Source organism: Mustela erminea, chromosome 12 (genome assembly GCF_009829155.1).
Source record: "Mustela erminea isolate mMusErm1 chromosome 12, mMusErm1.Pri, whole genome shotgun sequence".
NCBI classification, from domain to species: Eukaryota; Metazoa; Chordata; class Mammalia; order Carnivora; family Mustelidae; genus Mustela; species Mustela erminea.
The window spans coordinates 65,118,938-65,144,163 of record NC_045625.1 but is presented as its reverse complement, the minus strand read 5'-3'; the positions used below and the strand labels follow the sequence as shown (position 1 = coordinate 65,144,163).

The 25,226-nt window shown below is 44.7% G+C and overlaps 1 pseudogene; it reads right to left on the bottom strand.

The window, feature by feature from the left end:
• Nucleotides 1-1,903: 1,903 nt before the first annotated feature.
• On the bottom strand, nt 1,904-19,002 carry LOC116569995 (annotated as a pseudogene).
• Nucleotides 19,003-25,226: the final 6,224 nt, after the last annotated feature.

Here is a 25,226-nt window from a genome sequence, read left to right as displayed (position 1 = left end):
TTCGTATATATCTAGCAAGTAGAGAAGAACTCCAAGAGCTACCAAAAAAGAAAGGCTTGTACATGTAAAAAGGGAGCAGAAAAAGGAAAGTATGAGCAAAGAATCTGTTAGCAAAGTTGTTGTCCGTCAGGGACCAGAAAGGGTCCCTCAGTATGTGTACTGGTGCAGACCAGCATGTTCCCATTATCGCCTGGTAAAGGTCATATTGTAGCAGGGAAGAGGTTGAAACTGCAGTTAACTTAGGTGTTAAGTCTTGGTTTATTAACTTGGGACCTTTACCTAAGAGATGCCATGTTGGGCCCATGGTTTTATTTTTGACAGGGCTCTAAAGATATAACCGCATGTGCCAGTGGTCCATTAGGAGAATACTGGGTGGCCTCTGGTTCTTGTAGTTGCAACTATGCACATCTTATGACAGCTGCCCTTGGGCTGTGTCTGACCCAACCCTGGAATGAAGCAAAATGGGACCAACGATCTATAGAGACAAAGGTACATTATCTCAACAAGGAAAAGACTTCGCATTTTCAAAAAGTGAACACACACCCATAGGATTTCAATAGTAGAGAAATGCATTAGAGATCAGGGTCATTGGACCCCGGATAGCTACAACCCAGTGGAGCTACAAGACGGATGTCCCAGAGCCTGTTGCGAGTGCCTCTTCCCCACCTGCTAGTGTGGGCAGATGAGGAAGGACCAGACACAGTGGACTGGTGTGTCTTGGGCCCAAAAGGGCTGAGGGTTAAGCCCCCAGATGTGAGTCCAGGCTTCAGCAACAGAGCAGGGGCCTCAGCAGTAGAGACCGGTGAGGGCATCCAGAGCACCCAGCTCTCTGATCGAACACTATCCTGGACCTTGCTGTGCGGTCCCTACGTACAAGTTATTAGCAACTAAAATCGGCCAACAGGGTTTAAATAAAGATTTCTCTCAATAATGTGGGCAGGCATGTGCGGGCAGGAAGTCCTCCTCCACCCTCTTGGGATCTCTGGCCTGGCCCAAGAATTAAACAGAAACAAGGTAGATTCACAGGAAAAAAGCGTATAAGTTTTGTTGGGTTTTTATGTGCATCTGGAAGCCTTCATTGAGAGAAGGAAGATCCAAAGAAGTGACCAGAGCCAGTAGCGACTAGACCTTCCAGACAAGAATCGACACGTTTGTAGAGAAATAACAAGACAAAGAGCAGTAAGTTGTGGGGAGGGATGAGGAGACACCTGTGGGGGCAGGAGGCAGAAGACGTGGAAGATGGGGGTTGGGTGGGAAGTGTGTTTGCACAGGTGGCGGTTCGGTGTGGACGCCCGGACTCTGGTGATCAGAATGTTCTCTTGCTGGCTCCTTTCTCAGGGGTGAGAACCCCTTTCTCGTGGGAAATGCTATGACCTGCTTTCGGAAGGGGGTTGTCAGAGAGCCCTTCCTGCCTCCCTCCTCTGCTTCTCAAGTGCCCTCAGCTGAAAATAACCCGTATGCCCATGTGGTACATTCTGGGGGAGCGTGTCCTGAACCCCTCCAGCCTCACCGATCAGTTGGATGTCTTTTTTTTTTTTTAAGATTTTATTTATTTGACAGAGAGATCACAAGTAGGCAGAGAGGGAGAGAGGGAGAGAGAGAGGGAAACAGGCTCCCTGCCCAGCATAGAGCCCGATGCGGAACTCGATCCCAGGACCCTGAGATCATGACCTGAGCTGAAGGCAGAGGCTTAATGCACTGAGCCACCCAGGCAGCTCCAGTTGGATGTCTTAAGAGCAAACCTGGGGCTTCTGGGGGAAGAAGGAAGTCTACCTCAAGACTGTGGCATGGGGTGTGGGTCTGTGTGTCTATGTGTCTGTGTGTCTGTGTCTGTGTGGCTGAGGGGGCTTGAATCCTATTGGCTCCGTGTCTCTGGAGAATTCGGACTGATGCACAGATCACCTCAGAGACCCGCCCACCAACTCCCACTTTCATGCATATCTTTCTCATGCCTGCTGCCCTTCTTTGCGGAAAAAGAAATCACGTGATTAGATTTCACTACATTTTTAGTTTCATTTCAGTTTAGAATGAGAGCTTTCTAATTTGGCTTCAGGTCAGTGTGCTTCTGTCTGGGCTTTTAGGAAAGCCGGTGCCCTCGAAGGACACAGGTTCTGGAAAACAGACAAACTTGTGTCACTGAGCGAGTGGGACCCGCTGGACTGTTCTTGGTCTCAAGGCAGTGAGGGCTGCCATGGTGGCCTGATGAATTACACCTTCCAGCATGTTCCGAACAATGGAGGCCTGGATTCAGAGGAATCCTAACCATATCGTCCGGGGTAAGTGGAACTCCTCACATGTCATCAGTCCAGCTCTGCTCCCAGAGTCACATGTTTTTGAAGAACCCAGATACCATACTTAATATTTGCATTTTAAATGGTGGACCCTAGAGCTGCAAACTGTCAGGACTGTCATTAAACCAGACGAACCAGGAACAGTTCTCTGCCTCGGTGGTGACCACATGATTATTTTTATTTCTATGTTACAGGAAGACATACATATCATTCCATACAGGGTACAGATTTCTCTGGAATGAACCAGTTCTTAAGGACACGTAGACCCTGAATAATTCGTTGAACACATACAAGGTAGTTTTTCAATTTCAAAACAACCAATAGCATTTCAGCTCCTGGGATGCTTTACGACAGATTTGGCTTGGAAATCACTCACCTGTAAGCTGTCTTGAGCTCATACTCCCCAGGAGGTGGATGTAGTGATCAAGTCTCTTCCCCTTTCCCTCTGAAAGGACGGACCCTGCGCATACAGACCCGGGAATTCCTGCTGCCAGCGCCACCAGCCCGGTGAGCATGCCTCTGCAGGAGGATTCCCTTGTGCTGGTGGTGGCAGCTGTGGGGCCCGTCCCTGCTGCTCTCTGTGCAAGCCTGGACACCTTCTGGTTCTATAAAGAGGGTACGCATCTGTCTATGGAGAAATAGAGGTAGAAAGATCGGAAAACCACCCTAAGATACAGCAGGAGTGACACTATGGTACACAGAATTCAATGGCTGTGGATTTCACACAGTTCATCCTGCACCCATAACATTTATGCCTTCTGTTTCCACCTGTCATGACCAGATCCAAATACCCATGATTTAAAACACATTACCGATGCCGCCCTCTTAGCGCAGTAGGCAGCGCGTCAGTCTCATAAAACACATTACCAATATATGGAAATGGCTACATAATTTGATTGGTATAGCTTGCTTTACTTTTTCCAATTGTTAGACCTTGAAAATTTTTGAAGAATGTTACTACTGAGATTAACACTGGAAAGGAGCCCTTAGCCCAAGTCATTTTGTGTTCTCTGCTGTTTCCGTAGGCTCACATTCTTTAAGGAGACTCACAAGAGGCATTATTTTTATGCCTCTTGACTACTGTTTACAAAAGAGATTGCGACACTTTGTATTTCTGCTAACATCAGAGGAGGGCCTAAACCCCTAGCTTACCTAAACAAAACTATCTGACTTTTAATCTTAGCTGGATTTATAGTGCAACTGAATTTGGATACATCTCCCTTACTGTGGCTGATAGGCTGATAAGCTGTTACTACCCCATGTCACGTGGGAAACCTCAGCCCAACATTAGATTTTACTTTCCAGATATTTATTATGATCCAAACCACAGCAGTGAAGACCTGAATCACGGCGCTCTGCTGTTTATTTATGGATCTGAAGAAGAACCCGAGAACCAAAATTATTGGATTGTCAAGAACAGGTATAGAAAGCCAAGAATACTTATCTTGGACATCGAAAAGGAATCCTGTTTGGAACTGGTGCTTGGAGACAAGTCCCCCAACCCTTGAGCACACTTGTGAAATCCCAGAAGCGTTTATCCCACGTGGCGGGAACACAGGCATATTCATGGGACGACCACAGGAAGGTACTGTCTCAAGCTGGGGGGTCCTGTGATAGATTTCCACCACTGCATTTCTAAACTGGATTTTTTTTAAATTCCTGAAACACTTCTGTCCCAAAGATTTTCCTTTTCCTGCTCATGTTTCAGGTTTGTGAAAGGGCTGGGAAAGAAGGACTGTGTGCTGGGTTAGAACTCAGCATTCCCCTGGGTGCCTCAGGCAGGGGAATGTGTCAGCTGGAGACAACAGGAAAGGCCTCTCAGGATTCTTCCTGAATCTGTCCTGGCCTCTGATGCCCTCCTCAGTGTCGGGTGTGATTGTTCTTGAAAGGAAATGTTTGTTCCTCTGGAATAATTGGCAAACCCTGGCTTCTTTTGACTGGGACACAGACTGGGGAACTCAGGGCTCCATGCTGATGGCCAAGGGACAGTTAGTGCGGAACCACCACCATGGCCAGCTTTCCTGTCGTGTGAGACGAGGGTGTAAAGGAAACCTTGACCGGGGACAGAAAATACAGAAAGCGAGTTTTATTTTAAAGCTGGCCTCTCCTTATTGTGTGGGATAAAACACTGACGATCTAACTTACGGTTTGATTCTGTGACCTTTCACACTGGGGATGTCACTACTTCCTTAATCCCCGCTCTAATCAATGTTGTGTGATTCACTTGCTTCATAACTTTTGAATTTTCATGTTTTAAAAGATTGCAGGGGGATGCCTGGGTGGCTCAGTGGGTTAAGCCGCTGCCTTCATCTCAGGTTATGATCCCAGCGTCCTGGGATCGAGTCCTGCATCGGGCTCCTTGCTCAACAGGGAGCCTGCTTCTTTCTCCACCTCTGCCTGCCTCTCTACCTGCTTGTGTGCTCTCTCTCTCTCCTTCTCTCTGACAAATAAAACCTTAAAAAATAGAAAGATTGCAGGGAGTTTCATCTTCTAGGAGAAAATAATTTACTTGTGCTGAGGTGTGATTCTTTTTTTTTTTTTTTTAAGATTTTATTTATTTATTTGAGAGAGAGAGTATGAGTGGGCAGAGGGGGTACCAGGGGGCAGGTGGGGGCAGAGGGAGAAGCAGACTCCCCACTGAGCAGGGAGTCTGACCCTGGGCTCACCCCAGGGCCCTGAGATCAAGACCTGAGGTGAAGCCAGACTCTTAACCAACTTAGTCACCCACGAGCCCCCTTTCTGTGTTTAATTCATAAACTTCTTTATAGTTAAAAATGTCATGCTTTTGTAGGGAGAAAGAAATTTCCTTATTTGCTCCAAAATTCTTCCAGCTGGCTTAAGAATTTAATTGACATGAGACAGATCAAGGGGAGAAAAAATTCCTACAAAGTTTTATTACACAGGCATGGAGGCCTAGTAGGGAATTTGAGACCCAAAGAAATGACCAAGGCAGGCAGGTTTGTTGTTGTTTTCTGGGCAGAGGCAGGTTTTACACATTTTAGACAAAGACAATAACCTGTGAGAAATTGACAGGATAAAGACAACAGGGATGTGGGAGCTTTCAACCAGCAGGAATGCTAAGTGGAATTTGAGCTGAGGTTGTAGATGAGTAAAAAAGCCACAGGTTTCTTTCTACAGCTTTCCCGGCTTTGAAGTCCCATCTGCAGGGCTAAGGATGTCTTTATACTTCCCAGTACAGGGAGGGCACCTCTCCGGCGGGAGACTCGTTTCCGGCTTGTGGGGGGACAGAGGACCGCCTGGGCGCCCTCGCACCCGCTGTTTCCCAAGCAGCTTCATATCCAGATAATCCATGTACCATTGCGGCACATTTTGGGGTGTCCTCCCTGGGCCCCCACAGTCTCTTCCTCTAAAACTGCCCTGGGATGTTTACAGACTACTAGCTGAGCTGGGGACTGCGGAGAGAGAAATCCAGGTAGTAAATGAGTAAAAAGAACATAGATTAGAATGAAGATGAATAAAGGGGGTTAAGGAGAATGGGAGGTCCGGGCTTTCAGCTATGGAATGAATAAGACCCGAGAATAAAAAGCACAGTATAGGGAATATCATCAACGGTGTCGCAATAGCACTGTAATGGTACAGTGAGAAACAGACAGTAGCGATCCCTGTGGTGAGCATAGCCTACTGTATAGAGTTGGCAAATTACTGTGTTGTGCACCTGAAACTAATGTAACATTGGGTGTTATCTGGACTCAAAACATTTGGGGGAGGAAAAAAAAAAAAAAAACGCATGAGGATGAATAAACAGAAAAGAACACATTTCCCCACACATCATGAAACCAGTCCCACAACCCTCAAAATAGATCAGCCCTGTCAAATGTATGCGTTTCATTTATCTGATGGTAAGTATTAATTCTTTTTTTAAAACAGATTTAAATTAGATATGCATCTCACTGGGTTTACCTAAAAGCATTTTTCCCTGATGGTTGGGCGAGCGCCCCCTGCTGGGAAGACACTGTATGTGGAACATGATGCTACGCGGATTCCCAGTCTGTTACCTTGGGACTGGAGTATTTTCAAAGCCGGCATAGTGGTATTGAACCCGTGTTCCATTACCAGAGAGAGATTTAGGATTGCCTTTTCTAGTTCACAATCTCTGAAACTTAGGAATAAGATCCTTAATGCTGACAAGAACTTGGAATTCTGATACAAAAGCAGGTTTTCTATGAGTTTTCAACAGGCATGTTTGTGTGGCACAATTTTATGAAAAAGTGTAATTTAGCGGGCATTTAAGGTGGCACGCTCAGTGACAGAGAGCCAGAAATCCAAAGGCCATATATGGTTGTGGCCATTCAGGCGGGAACCCTCTCTATGCTTTGCTGCCACATGAAAAAGACCAGTGTCTTTTTATAGTGTGGTTTACAGACAAGGCTAAGTTGGAGACTGTGATTTTCAAAGTCTGGAGTGTTCCATGACCTTTGCCATAGATAGTGTTGATATCTTTCCCTCTCCATTTTTCTTATGATCCTGTCAGTCTGTGAGAGCAGAATAGGTTGCAAAACAGCTGATATGAGAGGCTTGCGGCGTGACTCTGGCGGCAAGGAAGGGTGGTTTTGTCACCCAGCAATGTAAGCCCAGATTTTCGGTCCACATTTTTGGGTGTCCTGGCTTTGGTCAATACAGTTCCTTCCTCTGAAACTTTTCTGGGAGTTTCACACATTCAACGTTGAACTGATAGATGGCTTCATCTCCTTGAACCAGTCTCTCAGTTCTGGCAGTGGGTCAGTTCAGTCAGATTCACTTCAGGAGGCGGCGATGCAGGTGTGTTCTCAAAGCTAAGCCTCTGCTTCAAATGATCAGATAATAAATAAGAGGCAACTCAGGGGCACCTGGATGGCTCAGTCAGTTGAACACCGAACTCTTGGTTTCAGCTCGGGTCATGATCAGGGTCCTATAATGGAGTCCCCATGTCGGGCTCCATGCTCAGAGGGGAGCCCGCTTGAGATGCTCTCTCTCCTTTTGACTCTCTTCCCGATTGCTGTCTCTCTTTCTAAAATAAACTCTTTTTTAAAGATTATTTATTTATTTATTTGACAGATAGACATCACAGGTAGGCAGAAAGGCAGGCAGAGAGGAGGGAAGCAGGCTCCCTACTGAGCAAAGAGCCCAATGTGGGGTTCGATCTCAGGACCCCAAGATCAGGACCTGAGCTGAAGGCAGAGGCTTTAACCGCCTGAGACACCCAGGCACCCATAAAATAAGCTCTTTTTTAAAAAGAGTCAATTTTATGCAAGCTGGTGCAACCATGGAGGTTCCTCAAAAAGTTGAAAATAGAACTACCCTATGACCCAGCAATTGCACTACTGGGTATTTACCCTAAAGATACAAACGTAGTGATCCAAAGGGGCACATGCTCCCGAATGTTTACAGCAGCAATGTCCACTATAGCCAAACTATGGAAAGAACCTAGATGTCCATCAACATATGAATGGATAAAGAAGATGTGGTATATATACACAATGGAATACTATGCAGCCATCAAAAGAAATGAAATCTTGCCATTTGTGACGACGTGGATGGAACTAGAGTGTATCATGCTTAGTGAAATAAGTCAATCAGAAAAAGACAACTATCATATGATCTCCCTGATATGAGGAAGTGGAGATGCAACATGAGGTGTTTGGGGGGTAGGAGAAGAATAAATGAGACAAGATGGGATTGGGAGGAAGACAAACAATAAGTGACTCTTAATCTCACAAAACAAACAGAGGGTTGCTGGGGGAAGGGGGGTCAGGAGACGGGGGTGGGGTTATGGACATTGGGGAGGATATGTGCTATGGTGAGTGCTGTGAAGTGTGTAAATCTGGCAAGTCACAGACCTATACCCCTGGGGATAAAAATATATTATATGTTCATAATAAATAAATAAATAAATAAATAAATAAATAGAAGAGTCAATTCTATGGCAATAAAAGCAAAATAATGGTTAATGATTTAATCGAATTGTAAACCAGTTTCTGAGTTCTGAGGGTAGCCAGTGGAGAGAATTTCTAGATGTTGCTCTTAAAGCATCTGTAGACAGAGTAAAAGTAGGTAGTGGCAGTCTGACAGATTTTCTAGGCTTGTAGTTTGAGTGTCCCTGGTGATGTTTTTGAGTGGCCGAGAGAGACACAGGCACGAAGACTGTCTCTACACGAGCTGTTGTGATGATTTCTCTAAAGTGTCTATCAGGTCATTCATATGAAATTTGCAGGGCTTCAGGAAAAAAAGGGTACTTTTAGTGATCCAATGATTCCAAGTCCAAGGGTGGGAAAAAGTGGAAAACGTTGGTTTGGAGAATTGTAGTCAGGCTTTGGAGGAAACTAGAAGAAATTAGGATCTAGTCCCGTTTATAGGGAACCCTATCAGAATCTAATATCCGCAGAGGCATGTTATTGAAACACTATTTTTTCTCTATAATCACCCTCCTTTTTACCAAGGACAGCCAAGTTAAGACCAATTTATTTGCGAAATCGAGTTGTTTTTGTTTTTTTAACTTGGCCTGATTATTAAATTGCTCTAAGTCATAGCTTAAGAGAAAAAAAGTTTCCTAGGATTCCTTACTAATTAAAGCTCGCAAACATCTGTTTTCTTTATCCTGTTAATTCATCATGAATTTATTGTCTCTTTGTCTGCAGTGTAGAAAAGCTGCCTGCCTTGCTTACAGACTCAGCTATAAGTATCAGGCTATTTTTCCAAGCGGCTTGATTGGCTCCATAGTCTGCCTGAGTTCTTTAAAGCAGTCTGGTCATATCTGAGCCTGTGCGTGTCTCCTTTCAAATATGACATTTCAGTCAGAGGCTTGGTAATATGACAAGAGTTTCCAGTTGTGTCCTATTACTAGGAGAGCAGATTCTTATTAAATTATGCATATAAACATGGAAGAAAATATAAAAATACTCATTGAAAGATTTTAAATATTTCACTTTATTCACAAAGGTGTATTTTATCCAATTGCTGTATGTCATAGCTTAAAAGAAAATCGCTTCTTTAATACTGGAAAAAAACATTTAATAAATCAGCAGTGTCTCAGAACAAAAATTTTATAAAAAGTATAATTATCCTCTATTCATTCAGTCGCAAGTTGTTAATTCTTGCTTTTCTTGAATTCAAATCTTCCATTAGTTCCAGAAATTCCTACCCAGTTCGGTTTTATGGTCTGAAGGTTATCAGAAACCTATATTCAAAAGTTCTTTCCGTCAGTCTCACTGTAGATGAAGCACATTTGCAGGAAGATTTTGTAAAAGCATCTGAGTAAACCTATAATTGTCTGTAAATGATAAAAGACTTAAAAACAGGCCATGATTAAAGACCTGATGAGCGATCATTACAATGTAATTGACAAGGAAATTGGTTATTTCTGTGACACACAACAGTTCAAGTAAAAATATGTCAGGACATATTAGATTTCTAGGAGTTTCATACAGTTTCTAGAACACTTATTTTAATAACACTCTGCATAAATATAATCTAGGAGTGCTTAGTATCACCTACTTGACAATACCTCCTATGTAATTTAACATACCAAAAAAACCATATTAGTGTAATAGCCCCCTTTTTTTTTATAAAGAGACCAAATCTCTTGAAAATGTTGCAGAGATCCTCTGGAATATTGTAGTTACATTGTGGTCAAATACTTCATTTTAGAATTTGATTTTGGAAAGTTTGTGTTAAAAAAATAAAAAATATTTGAACATTTGATTAAATAGGATCATAGATCATTATGCAACAATATTTATCTATTCAACTGAAGTGATAATAAAAGGTTTTGGTTGGTTGGTTTTTTCTTTTTTTTTTTTAAGAAAATTAAGTGTTTATTCCCTTGTTTCACAAATAAAGTGGGCTGAATTGGTTGCTTTTTTGGTGATTAGTCAAGGAGACTAAATTCTGTATCCTCATCCGATTCCTCTGAATCTTCCTTGGCTTCAGTCTTGGCTGGGGCTGTGACAGCAGCAGAAACAGCGGTGGTGAAAATAGCCACGGGAGCCCCAGCCACGAATGCGGATGGATCAGCCAAGAAGGCCTTGACCTTTTCAGCAGGTGGGAAGGTGTAATCGGTCTCCACAGACAAAGCCAGGACCTTTTTGTCTGTTGATGGTAGAATGGAGCACTGATGCAACAGTTGGGTAACCTATCTGCAAGACATGCTCACTGCAGACACCCTCCAGGAAGCCAGAGTGCAGTTTCCTCTGTGATGTCAAGCACTTCAAGGTTGTAGATGCTGCTGTAGTCAAACACCTGCTGGATAACCAGCCCAAAGGAGAAGAGGGCATCTCCTCTTCATAGTTCAGCATGCTCAGCTGTGCGGCTTCACTGGCTCCCAATCTGTCTCCAGTCTTAATCAGTTGTGCCTCACTCAGGATTTCAGTGGTGCCCCTGGAGATTTTAGTGGTGATGTCAAAAGCCTGGAAGAAGGTCTTCTCTGGCCCCAGACCAGTGTGGTGGGCTGCCACAGTGACTTCACTGGGATTAGGGCACCAGCACAGGCGACAGCTGGCACCTTATTGGTCGGAAGCATGTTCCTGATCTCAGTGAGGTCCTCCTTGGTGAACCCAAAGCCCACATTCACCCAGATACAAGGCACTAGTTCCTCCAGAGCTCAGTTGTTCTCCAGATGCCCTCAGACGGTCTTGAACATCATGGTGTCCTTGCCCATCAGTGCCACAGCCCTTCCATGGAGGGACATGCATATCTTCTGTGTCTCCTTGGAACCCTCCGCTCCACAATGAAGCATTTGGATGATCATTCTGAATGATCTTAAGGAAGAAGTTGGATTTCTGGGTCATTCTGTCTCCCGGGCATCATAGTAGTGAATCAGGGACTGCCATGCAGGGTTGAAAAACGATGTCACTCTCACAAAGACACCTGGAGAGAAGAGGGCCAACAGTAAAAGATTTTAAAGACAAATGCAGAAGGTTACACAGTTATGAACAAAATTCAGGTCTTTTAAAAAATATTTAATTTACTTATTTGACAGAGAGAGCAGGAGAGCACAGCAGGGGGAGCAGTAGAAGGACGGGGAGAAGCAGGCTCCCCACTAAACAGGCAGGGAGCCCAGTGAGGCTCGATCCCATGACCCTGGGATCATGACCTGAGCTGAAGGCAGACACAACCATCTGAGCTACCCAGGCGCCCCCAAATTCAGCTATTTTAATATTAAGACTCCATTTTCTTGAATAACCTGATAAAGACAAACATTAGAAGTTTGTATATCTAGACCATTGGCCTTCACATCAAATGCAAGGAAAAACTTTGCTTATTTTTTTTTGTCATAAGCATACCAACAATCTAAGAAAATTTTTTGTCCTTTTTTACAGAGAAAAAAACTAAGTTCTAATTTTGCATCTGTATCCTTTTGATGTTAAAACTCATTCTTCAATGAAACCTTAAATAAAATCTATTTTGGCATGGCTTGTGAGAATCCGGGCAGGTTTTTTTTGTTTTGTTTCAATGGCAGTGTTTTGATGGCACCACTTCATAAGGTCCTTCCTCGGGAGGTGACAGCACATGCTTTCTTCTAATGACCTTAATGTCTGCTTGGTCTTCTGGCTGAAAGGTGTAGCAAACCTCAGCAGTTGGTGGAGGTCATGCCTCTTTTACCTGTTTTTAATGTGCTTCAGGTAGACGAGGTAGTCCCTGTCTAGAGTTAGTCATAACATCATGCTTTTCACTTATTCCATGAATGGAAGGCTTAGAGATGTCAGTAGGCTTTGACAACAAAACACTATTTCTAAAGAGATTGATCTATGTCTCCTATTTGGTGAATTCTGGATCCTAATAAGGGTCAGAGTTAATGTTGCTGGCCATTCATACTTAATTTCTTGGTAGTTTCCTACAGTTCTTCTCATGTCTAGACTTTTACATTTCTTTTGCCTTAATGATTGAGGATGACATACGGTATGAAGTTTTAACATGTACCCAAGAGTTTTTGCAAGTGGGTGGCTTATCTCTGCTATCAAATGAGTTCCTTTTTTCTGACTTAATCCATAAAGGAATGGCAAAATGAGGGATAGTCTCAGTATTAATTTCTTTACTACTGCTGTGGCAACAGCATATCTAGTCAGAGAGCATCAGCTCATCCATTAAACATACAGACAGGGGCGCCTGGGTGGCTCAGTGGGTTAATCCTCTGCCTTCGGCTCAGGTCATGATCTCAGGGTCCTGGGATCAAGCCCCACATCGGGCTCTCTGCTCAGCAGGGAGCCTGCTTCCTCCTCTCTGCCTCCTCTCTGCCTGCCTCTCTGCCTACTTGTGATCTCTGTCTGTCAAATAAATAAATAAAATCTTTAAAAAAAAAAAAAGCATACAGACAATGACTGAACAGTGAGAGTAGCCCCAGGCTAGGGACGAATCTATAAAATCCAACTGAAGTGGGCCTAGGAGGACTTCTTGGGGTATGCTGATGATTTCTAGGAATCTGCTGACATTTACAAGTAGTACGCTATGAAATAATCTGGTCAGGAATGTTGTAGATGCTAAGGCAAAAACATTCTTTTAGTTCCTTAATTATCTTTCCACGTGTGTCCAATTTGGTGGGAGGTAAGTACAAGCCAAATGGTTAAAAGAAAAGGATGATCTAGGAAGTCCATCTGACCCACGATATAATCCCTCTGATGGTTGTTTGGCACCTTTATATCCAACTGTCTTTGGAAGACTACGGGGCATTTGTTGGATAATTAATGGTGTCGGTCTGGGATAAAAGTAGGGTTAACACCTGGGTGGAGAGAGGATCAGGAGGTCTGCCTGCGGTGGATTCTTAGCAGCTCTGGCAGCCCTAACATTTTCTAAAGGTATAACATCAGCTTTCTCAATGCGGGCTGAGCAGTGAAGAATGATTTTAGAAGGGGGGTGGGGAGCGGTAATAGGTCCTCGGTTGTAATCTCACCAGCAGTGGAAGTGAGAGGATGGAGCGTTAGTTAAAAGAGCTTGTTTGTAAGGGATCTGTCACCGTGTAGAGAAGGGCTGTGTTTTAGGAACGTGTAAGAGAGCAGGCACCTCGTGGGGACACACAGGCGACTAAGGGAGCTTGATGTCAGAGTGCTGGCTTTGTCAATCAAGGCAGCAGATGCGATCACACATAAGCATGGGGGCTCCTGGATGCCAGCAGGTCTGCTGGGCGCAAGAAATATGCTACTGCTGCATCCGAGAGGCCCAAGTTTGTCCTGGAATTTCATGACAGTGTCAATGAAACGGCTTGTCCAAATGAGGTAAACTGAGAGCTGAGGGGGTGGACAGCTCCAGTGTTAAAGCTTCAAAGGAGGTGGACGCCTCTGGAGTCCAGGAACTAGGCTCTGGATTGATGTCTGATTGAAGAGCATATAAAGGTTTCTCAAAAATTGCGAAATTAGGAACTCTTTCGAGGCAATAGCCAGCTGTCTCTAAAAATTTACTTAACTGTGTTTTCATTTTGGGGAGAGGGAAGGACAAAATTGACACAAGATGTGGAGTGAGATTTTGAACGCCGTGAGGTATCTCCTAAAAGGTCTCATTATCCTAAATATATAACAGTGTCTGCACTCTTTCAAGTTTAGGTGTGGCAGGTTTATGGCCTCACTCGGCTCCTGCCTTCAGTGAATGAAGGAGCTCCCAGCTTCGTTTAGTTACAATCTAAAACGTCATTATACATTGTACCAGAGGGAGTCTTGGGCAAAGTTTATAGCATCTAGGTGGGTTTTAAGGACTTGGCGAAATATTAAGGAAGACTCACAATATCCCTTGGGGTATGCAAATCTAGGTTAATAGTCTCTATTTTATTTTATGTTATTTTTAATTTAAATTTTGCTAGTTAACATGCAGTGCAATATTACTTTCTGAAGTAGAATTCAGTGATTCACCACTTACATGATGAACCCAGGGCTCATCACAAGTGCCCGCCCTAATCCCCATCACCCGTCCAGCCCATCTCCCTCCACCAGCCCTCAATGTGTTCTCTGTCATTCAGAGTCTCTTATGGCTGGTTTCCCTCTCTCCTCCCCCTGTTCCTGTATGTTCATCTGTTTTCTTTCTTAAATTCCACATATGCATGAAATCATACGGTGTTTGTCTTCCTCTGACTGACTAATTTCACTTAGTATAATACTCTCTAGCTCATCAATGTCATTGCAAACGGCAAGATTTCATTCTTTTTGATGGCCGAGTAATATTCCATCGTATATGTATACCACCTCTTCTTTATTCATTGATCACTCGACATTTGGGCTCTCATGGACATTTGGGCTCTCTCCATAGTTTGGTTGTTGTTGATAGTGCTATTAGAAACAGCAGGATGCATGTACTTTTTGAATCTGTACTTTAATATCCTTTGCATAAATACCTAATAGTGCAATTGCTGGGTCATAGGGTAGCTCTATTTTTAACTTTCTGAGGGGCCTCCACAGTGTTTTCCAGGGTGGCTGCATCTGTTCGCGTTTCCACCAACAGTGCAAGGGGGTCCCCCTTTCTCTGCATCCTTGCCAACACCTGTCATTTCCTGTGTTGTTAATTTCAGCCATTCTGACAGGTGTGAGGTGCTATCTCATCATGGTTTTAATTTGTGTTTCCCTGGTGATGAGTGATGTTGAGCATCTTTTTGTGTGTCTGTCAGCCATCTGATGTCTTCTTTGGAAAAATGTCTATTCATGTCTTCTGCCCATTTCTTAACTGGATTATTGTTTTTGGATGTTGAGTTTGATAAATTTTTTATAGATTTTAGTAATTGTTTCTCTTTAAATGCAAAGCACAAGAAACCAGGGGTCGGGGTGCACTGGAATTGAAAAGGAAGCTGTGCAGAGGTCATTTCTGTAAACCAGGTTGCATCAGCAGGAATGACGAAGAATTTCAGCTGCACCGGGAGCCATAGGCTGCCGAGGAATTATCGAAGAGATTATGGCCCTTAGGTCCTATACATTGATGGATTTGGTTTCCCTCTGAGTTTTACAAATTTGCCTTCTTTCTTTATGAGCAAGATTGGGGTGCTACAGGGTAGGGTGCTGTGTTTCAAGAGAGATTCTGTTACAGGGTTCGTCCCTGCTCTGAATCTCTGGAGACCGTGTGCTGAGCCACAGAAAGAGAGGGTGGGCTCCTCTCCCAAGAAATGCGCACAGGCCCCCACTTCCTAACAACCCAATTTTATTCACGTGTGCAGCCTCAAGACTGACGGAAGTTTCTTTTAAAGACCCCTCCTCTTCAGAAGAGTGTTTTATCAGGATGAGCTTTCAGTAAAGCAAGCAGGAAAGTTGGGAATTGGCCTGAAGCTAAGGAAACAAAAATGCCTTTTCATTGCCATTTATAGTGGTATTAACTGTGAATGACAAATCTTTACCAGGAAGGTTGGCTGGCCAACAGGTAGACAGTAGCCAGTCTGAGTGTGAAGAGGGCCTGAAGATACTGGGCTGGGCTGGGCCTCGGGCAGTAAAATGGGTGCCTGAGACTCCACAGGCTGAATAGAAGCAGGGGGAACAGGTACAGGGAATTCCTCTGAGCAGATGCGAGAGGAATTCACACCAATGTCCATCAAGAAACCCAGTTCCTGAGCCTCTGTTTGAAGTTTTATGGTAGGTTCCCAGGTGTGACAGTCATTGAAGGGGAATTTGTCCCTCAGGAGAAAGATGAATTTTTTTCAGGGTTATGTGACTGAGGGGCATTGTTTCTTATACTTTTCTTTTTCTTAAGTGCATGATCATTCCTCTTCCCATGACCTGCTTTTTTTGCAATAACAGGGAGATCTCTGAGGGAGCTTTGAGTCATCCTCAGGCATGCTTTTGCCTTTCCAAAATTCAGGTTGTAAAGCAAGAATTGCTGCTTTTAGTTCCTTTTTTTTTTTTTTTTTTAGTTTATTTATTTTTTTAGTTAGTTAGTTAGTTAGTTAGTTTGTTTGTCTATTTCACAGACAGGGATCACAAGTAGGCAGAGAGATGGGAGGAAGCAGGCTCCCCACTGAGCAGAGAGCCCGACGTGGGGCTCGATCCCAGGACCCTGAGATCATGACCCAAGCTGAAGTCAGAGGCTTAACCCACTGAGCCACTCAGGCACCCCTAGCTCCTTTTTGTTGTTGTTGTTTGGCTTTCTTGCAAGCTATTTTCAAAGTAGATGCCTCCCTTGTTAATACTTAGCGGTTGTCCTGTCCAAATGACCATACTACTGTGGATTTGTTTTTTAATATCAGGGAGAAAATTTCCCACTGATGCAGAAATTAGAAGATTTCTATGTTCTGGGGCTCCCAGCTTGAAAGCAGTGTGCCTTTTTAAGTTTCCATAAAATGATTCACAATTGCAGCCCTCTTCTTTCTGAGTGTATATTTCAAACTTAGACCAACTCACTTGGGAAGAACAGGCTTCTTCCATTGTTCCTATTAATGCTTGAACAGTTGAGCTTGTCCTTGGCTCTGGCCCTCTGTTTCCCATTGGGGTGGAGGGGGTAGTTTGGCCTGCCTGGTATCTGCTATATCCTGGGCTGGAAGGATTCCCCTCAGTAGCCAGTGAAGACTTCTGCGAGTTGCATTGTAAAAAGCTACTGATTTTTTAAATTCTTCTCTAAATTGGTAAGATCCTCTGAGAGCAGAAGTAAGGGGACTTTATAATTTAAAGGGTCTGTTGCTGTCCAGGGGACATGAATTCCTTGTAATGGGGGTCCAGGCAACCCTCATCAAGGACGGTGCCCAGGAAGGCCTGAGACTGGCGGAGCTTGCTGACAAAGCGCTGAGGAGATGAGGAATTATCAGGCCCCGCAAGACAGACTCCATTGCCTTCTTGGGGCTCCCGCTAGATTTCTTTCTTGACATTCAGCATTTACATGTGTGAACAGTGTCTCGCCAGCCATACTCTCTATCAATCTTGTAGAGAAAAGAATAAACAAGCAGCTGGCTGTTTCGGGGTTTTCCTTGGGAAAGTTGAAGTTTTAGGATCGAAGGAGACTGGCTGAGGAGCTGGGGGTGGGTTTTTTTTTTTTTTTTTAAAGATTTTATTTATTTATCAGAGAGAGAGGCGGAGAGAGCGAGCACAGGCAGACAGAACGGCAGGCAGAGGCAGAGGGAGAAGCAGGCTCCCTGCTGAGCAAGGAGCCCGATGTGGGACTCGATCCCAGGACGCTGGGATCATGACCTGAGCTGAAGGCAGCTGCTTAACCAACTGAGCCACCCAGGTGTCCCTGGGGGTGGGTTTTGAAGGGAAAGGTTTCAGACCAGGGGCCCAGAGATCCAAACGACCTTCTGGAGGGTCGGGGACAGAGAGGTGGGGAGGAAGCGGAGTGGCAGAAGGGAATGTCGGTCAGATGACGTTTTTAATTCTTGGTCTAATTGCTTTTCTTTTGTTAAGAGAGCCCTTATACGGGTTTGTGTTCTTTTCATGTTGATCCTCCCATAAATAGCGATAAGGCAGCTGCTAGGAAAGAGAGCTCTCTTGAGACATGTTCTAAATATAGGTGTTTCTCTAATCGGAAAGATGTGCTACTAATGAGTGGGATTGTCATTAGGATATTTAATCTCAAGTGACTCAGTCCAATAAGCCTCTTTACCACAGGACTCCCAAGCAACTCCCCAGGCTGAGAATAAATATTTCCCATGGAGGCAAGAGACATGGTGCATGGTGTTGGGAGGAGGAGGGGGACCTCACTGAAAACTTTATGGGGTCCTAGTCATGGAGGGGTCTCCACAGTTTTGTGAGTTTTAACATCAGGAACTCTACTGGGTTCTTCAAGTGAATATCTGGAAAAAGAAAAAAAGTCTCCTCCTACGTCTGGCAAACCTCCTCCAGTCTTCTTTGAATAAGGAAATAAATATCTTGCCTAGTTTTACACAAAGGCTTTCTTCTCATCACAGTAGACAAATGTGGAAGGAATTCAATACAGGTTCATGCGAAGGCCCTCTGCTTCCTCCTAACCCGATGATAACACATTTCTTTACTCTCTGGATTCACTTTCATGTCATGTAATCTCATCACCTCCTTTTTTCTCTAGAAGGAAAAAAAAGAAACAAAACAACAATATGGAAGAAAGTGGGGGACGGTGGGTGGGTCTATTAAGTGAGTCTGTGTATCAGTCTAAGTTCTCTGGAGAAACAGAACCACTAGGACCCACACACAGAGGCACACAAACAGACATAGAGACACAGACACACACAAAACTATGACAATTTTGAGGCAGAGTTCCTTCTTCCCCCAGAAACTCCAGGTTTGCTCCTAAGACAGCCAACTGATCGGTGAGGCTGGAGGGGTTCAGGACACGCTCCCCCAGAATGTACCACATGGGCATACGGGTTATTTTCAGCTGAGGGCACTTGAGAAGCAGAGGAGGCAGGAAGGGCTCTCTGACATCCCCTTTCCAAAAGTGGGTCATAGCATTTCCCCCAAGAAGGGGGTTCTCTCCCCTGAGAAAGGAACCAGTAAGAGAACATTCTAATCACCAGAGTCTGGGAGTCCACACTGAACCACCATCTGTGCAAACACACTTCCCAAATAACCCCGATCTTCCACGCCTTCTGCCTCCTGCCCCCCCAGGTGTCTCCTCGTCCTTCCCCATAACTTACTGTCCTTTGTCTTGTTATTTCTCTACAAATGTGTCATTTCTGTCTGGAAGGTCTAGGAGCTTCCAGCTTCGGTCACTTCTTTGGGTGTTCCTTCTCTCATTAAGTCTTCCAAGTGCATATAAAAACCCAATAAAACTTGTATACTTTTTCCTGTGAATCTACCCTATGTCAGTTTAATTCTTAGACCTGGCCAGAGATCCTGAGAGAGTGGAGGAGGACTTCCCACCCCTCTCCCACATGTCCACCCTTAGTATGGAAAGAAGTCTTCTTTATCTGAAGTGAACTGGTTATCAATTTTAATCACTTCTACACAGGAACTTCACAGCAAGTTCCAGAAAGGTGTTGACCAAAGAGCTGGGCACCACAGCCTCCCGAAGCTGACACTTGAAGTCAACCATCTTGAAGTCTGAAGTACAAACAGGGAAATCTGACCCTGCAAGCTATGATGTTGGGTGAAAAAGGCATTTTACAAACATATGATGGGGTACAACTTTTGTGAATTAAGGGGGAAAAAAAGCACAAAACAAACGTGTGTTCTTAGGTAAAGGAAAAGGAACAGGACTACTAATCGCCCTATGCTCATGGTTCTGGTCACTTGCCTCAGGCAGGGGAATGTGGGTTGGAGAAATTGAGAACCAAAAGGGGACTCTGTTTTTTCTTCACGCTTGACTCAACACTGTGAGCATGTATTCACTTGAAAGTTGTGTACGTCACTTATTAATACAGTCAGGCAGCAGAATTTGTGTGTCTCCCCTGTGTCAGGTCCTGTCTGGCTGCTGAGGACAGAGGTGAACGAAACAAAAATCCTTGAACTCGGTGTAGATTCAGGGCCGATGTATGGAGACACGCAACAGCCACATGCAACATACAGAGAGGAACAGTATGTCAGCTGGAGACAAGGCTCTGGGAAAACAAATCAGGGAAGGGGAGAGGAAGCCCAGGAGGGGCTGTGTTTATTGTAATTCCAGGCAAGGACAAGCTTCTCAGAGAGGGAGACAAGGCAGCCAGGTCAGACGGCGGAGAGGAGCCTTGGACACACGTGGACGAAAGCCTCACAGGGGAGCAATAGAAAATACATAAAAGGACATTGAAACTGGAAGAATTATTTCTAAACATAACAAAATACTAGATACGGGATTTCAAGTGTACTTCTTTTTTTTTTTTTTAAGATTTTATTTATTTATTTATTTGAAAGACGGAGATCACAAGTAGGCAGAGGGGCAGGCAGAGAGAGAGAGAGAGGAGGAAGCAGGCTCCCCTTAGAGGAAAGAGCCTGATATAAGGCTCGATCCCAGGACTCTGGGATCGTGACCTGAGCCGAAGGCAGAGGCTTTAACCCACTGAGCCACCCAGGTGACCCTCAAGTGTACTTCTTTTAGGACCTCACTCTCGCCCCCTCTAGGAATGGTCTGACCTGCCCTGGAGAGGTGGGAAGGTGGGCAGGAAGGCAGACAAGGACAGACCCCACCCAGTGAATGGTTGACTCCAACTGAGACTGTTTTCTGGGGAGGTTCCCTAACCAGAGAGCTTCGCCGGCACAGGAGGACTCTTTGGTTGGAGACACAGCTTTATTCATCCTGCAAATAGGCTGACACCCAGAACAGTGTGACCATCATGTGACCAAGGCTCCCAGACATCCAGGGACAAGGCTGATGGGGGCAGGGGTGGGAAAGGCAGATCAGGATCACCTGCCTGCACTTAAGCCACCAAAGGACAACAAAAGCTGGCCCAGAAGATGGAGCCCAGTATAGATGTATACATGTTCACATGTCTAAAATGTGAAGGGTTTTGTTTTTCCTAGTAAAAATAATTTACCTTTGTCCTTAAAGATTGATGGTCCCATTTTGCTGCATTCTGGGGTTGGGTTAGATACAGGCAAAGGGCAGCTGACGTGAGATGTGTATCTTTATACCTACAAAGAGCCAGAGGCCCGCCAGTGGTCTCCCAGTGGACCACGGGCACATCCGGGGATGTGCCTCGAGCCCAAACACACTTTGACTCTATAAAAACTTACTGTATTAACATTTTACCTCACTTCTTCTTTGAAGTTGTTTCATATTTTAAAAAGTAAAACTTCATACATTTTTTTAAAAAATGAAAATTCAAAAGGTATTAGACAGGGCAGTAATACAAAGATGTTTTCATCAATAATGAGCGAAGTGGTAATATTCCCTGCGTGTAAAACGTCACACAATCAAAGCAAATTTAGCTCTCCAGTGATTCAAGTGTTTTATCCAACACAATAAGGTGTGGTCAGCTTTAAAATAAGATGCATTTGCTGGATATTCTGTCAAAGACACTGGGACGTTGACAGAGTTGATAGCAATGTTGAAGAAATAGATGTCAGGACCAAAACAACTGGAATCTTGGGCAAATCTGGGGTCTCAGCAGCAGGAACTATTAGGCAATATTGTCAGGGCTCTGTTGCTGGAAGGAAGAATTCACACTGTTTCTTTCACCCTTGCATCATTCTGCTTCCAAAAACCTGGGAGACACTGTCTATCGATATTTCATCTCATGTCTAGGGGAGGGAAGGCATCTTAATTACAGCCCCATTAAGACTCCATGCAACGGGGAAGAAACAAGTTTCCCGAAAGAACCCACAGTGCTCCTACCAAGACCAGAGGAAGTGGATGCTGGTGGCTGAGAAAAACTTTGGTTCAACACAGCAGCCCCCATTTAGCTTCTCAACACACAGATAAATGCTTTCTTTTCATTAATGTTTTTCTTTAGAGAAAATTATAGAGTCACATGCAATTGTAAGAAATAATACAGAGAAATCCAATGTCCCTTTTACTGGCATAAAAACAGACACACAGATCGATGGAACAGAATAGAAACCCAGAAATAAACTCACGTGTATAAGGTCACATCACTTACAACAAAAGGGGTAAGAATATACGAAAGGGGAAGAACAGACTCTTCAGTAAATGGTGCTGGGAAAACTGGGCAGCTACGTGAAAAGAATGAAACCGGACCACCTTCTAACACCGTACACAAAAATTAACTCAAAATGAGTTAGAGATTCCACTGTAATTTCTGAAAGCATAAAATCTCTTGAAGAAAATAGAGGCAATAAGCTCCTTGACATAGGTCTTGGCAGTGGTGTTTTTGAATCTGACACCAAAAGGAAAAGCAAAAAAAAAAAGCAAAAACAAGGAAGTGGGGTTCCACTAAACTAAAACGCTTCTGCAAAACAAAGAAACCCATTAACAAAATGAACAGGCAACCTACGGAATGGGAGAAAGTATTTGCAAATCATGTATCTGATAAGGGTTTAAAATCCAAAATATTAAAGAACTCATGGGATTCAATAGCAAAAAAAAAAATTTAAAAAAAATAAAAAATAGCCAGAAGATCTGAATAGACATTTTTCCAAAGAAAACACACAGATGGCCGACAAGTACAAGAAAAGATGCTCATCATCATTAATCATCAGGAAAGGAAAGTAAACATCGCCATGAGATGTGACCTGCACCAGGCAGGACGTCACCATCAAAGACGAGGAATGAACAGCTCGGTGAGGTGTGAGGGAGGGACACCGCTGTGCACTGGTGGCGGGAAGGCAAACTGCTGCAGCCCCAACGGAAAAGAGTACAGAGTTTCCAGCTCAGTAAATGCAGAACAACCATAACATCCAGAAATCCTGCTTCTGGGTATTTACTCACAGAAAGTGGAAACAAAACTCAAAAGGATGATCTATGTGCCACATATTCATCGCAGCATTACTTAAACAAGCCGAGACACAGCAACAACCTAAGTGTCCATCAGTGAACGAATGCATAGCGACGTAGCATATACACACAACGGAATATTACTCAGCCATAAAAAAGAATGGCATTTTGCCATTTGTGACAACATGGATGGACCTTGAGGGCACCATCCCAAGTGAAATAAGTCAGACAGAGAAAGACAAATACCATACGATCCCTCCACTGTGTGGAAGCAAAACAAAAACAAAAATCGAGCAAAGAGACAAAACACTAGACTAGGCACACAGACACAGAAAGCACATGATGATTACCAGATCCAAGGGCTGTGGGTGGGAGAAAAGGGTAGCAGGGTCAAAAGGTAAAGAATATTACGAAAAGAAAGAAAAGGGAGCCTGACAGTAAAAGCTGTTGATTCCTCCTGCGATCTCAACTTCTGTTCCATCCTTAGCTGCCGTTCCAGCATTAGCTTGGGGCACAGAGTGTAGTGCCTCTCCCCTGCGGGTAAGAGGATGAACAAAAGCTGAGACACCTTCAATTACTGTGTGCAGAAAGGGTCTCTCTTAACAAGGCTTTATTGTCTTCCCTCTGTTTCCAGATGGGCTGGCACGCACGGAAGAGAAGCTTCTCTGAAAAGGAAGTGCGATTCTTGCTGGAGCTTAGCGCAGGCGGCAAGGAGTAACCACCACATCCCACGTTCTGAAGGTTTCCTGCCAAGTTTCCTGGCATCCAGCGCTGTCTGTATCCCTCGGTATGATGGGCTCCAGGTCAACGACTCCGCAGCAGACACTGCCAGCTTCTTCACTTACTTGGGAGGGAGAGAGTCACCCTGGCTGCCTCTGCCCTCTGCCAGCTCAGCCGATGCCACGTTTCATAGACTGTTACTTCTAATGCCCCATGTCCACATCCCGGTCTCTCCATTAGACGTGATGCTCCCAGCTTCAGGGGACAGAAGCCTAACTCAACATGCTTTCACACAAGTTCTTGTGTTTGCATGTGAAACAGGGCAGGTGATCTCGAAGCACAGCGGGAGTCCCTCAGAAGCTTGGTGGGTGTGGGACAAACCTCCCTGAGCCCTGTCACCACGCCCCGTGCACAGTCCTTCCCCCCATCCTCTCTAGCTCTCGGCTCCGGGCTCCGCTCTCAGACTTCTCAGACTCACTCTTGGCAATTACAGACTCATCCATTTCTCAGGACGGCATCCTCAGAAAAGGGAAAGGATCCTGCCGAATCGCGCAGACGGTGTTGGAACGGTTCCATTGGCTCTACTGGGCTGCGGCAGGTGCTCGTTTTAAATCATCTCTTAGAGTGTAGGTGAAGGGGCAGGTCTCAGCTTGGTCCCAGGGACAGGTCTGGTGGGCAACATCAGAAACACTCCCGAGGAGGAGGGGGTGATGGAAAAGGGGAAAAAGATGGCCATTGCTGGGTCGTAGGGTAAATGGAGGTTTGATTTTATTTATTTTTTTAAAAGATTTTATTTATTTATTTGACAGACAGAGATCACTAGTGGGCAGAGAGGCAGGCAGAGATACTGGAAGGGAAACAGGCTCCTCACTGAGCAGAGAGCCGGACTCGGGGCTTGATCCCAGGACCCTGGGATCATGACCTGAGCCGAAGGCAGAGGCTTTAACCCATTAAGCCACCCAGGCGCCCCTGAAGTTTTGATTTTATAAGAAACTGCTTATAAAGGAGGGGAATACAGAGGCAGGAGAGACAAAGGTACAAACTTCCAGTTAATAAGTTCTGGGGACATAACATCCAGCATGGTGACCGGCATGAACAATGCCACATTGTACATTGGAACATTGCTAAGAGATTAACACTTAGAAGTCCCCATTGCAAGGTAAAATAATTGTAACTACACGAGGAGGGGGATGTTAAATAAAGATATTGTGGTGATCACTTTGCAGTTTATACACATATCGAGTCATTATGTTATACTCTTTAATACAATGTTATAGCTCAGTGATATCTCAGTAAAATGGAGAAAAGAAACCACTAAATGACATTCCAGAATGGCTGCACCACTTCCCGTCCCCCATCCAAGGCTGAGGGACCCAGTCCGTGCACATCCTTATCAGGTGATGCCACGACTCTATTCTACCCGATCTAGTAGGTGTGGGACGATGTGTCATCCTGGCTGACCTTGCATTTCGCTAATGGCTAGTCGTGATGAGCATTTCCTCCTGCGCTCATTGCCGTCTGCGTGTCTTCCTTGGTGAAGATAAGAAGTTTCCAGCACTCCCCTTCGGGTCCACGATGGGCATATGTCAGAAGCTACATCAACGTCAAACGGAGGGTGGCTGCCCTTGTCTGTGGTCTATCTGGGGCTCACACACAGACCCCGTGCTGACCTAGGCTCGTTTATGTGGCCTGCCCGGGAATGCGAGACAGTCAGCAGTGCCGTTCGATTGAGAAGGGTAAGAAGTCTCCTTTCTCTCCAAATCTTCATTGAGACCCTCGTGGCTACTTTGAGGATCTCCTCAGAACCAGTGTGCACTGCGGTCGTCTCATGCAGAGAGACTGTCTCTGCATCTCTGCAGTCGTGGGCTCTCCTTTGCACTTAGTGACAGGAGGCACTGAGGTTGCACGGGAATGCACAAGCCGTGGTGACAAAACATAGACCCTCGTCTTTCCCAGCAGCCACTTTGCTTTATTTGAAGCCATGAGAAAGCTTCATGACAAGATTTTGCAGAATTTTCTGATGAACAATGCACCAGGGCCATGGAG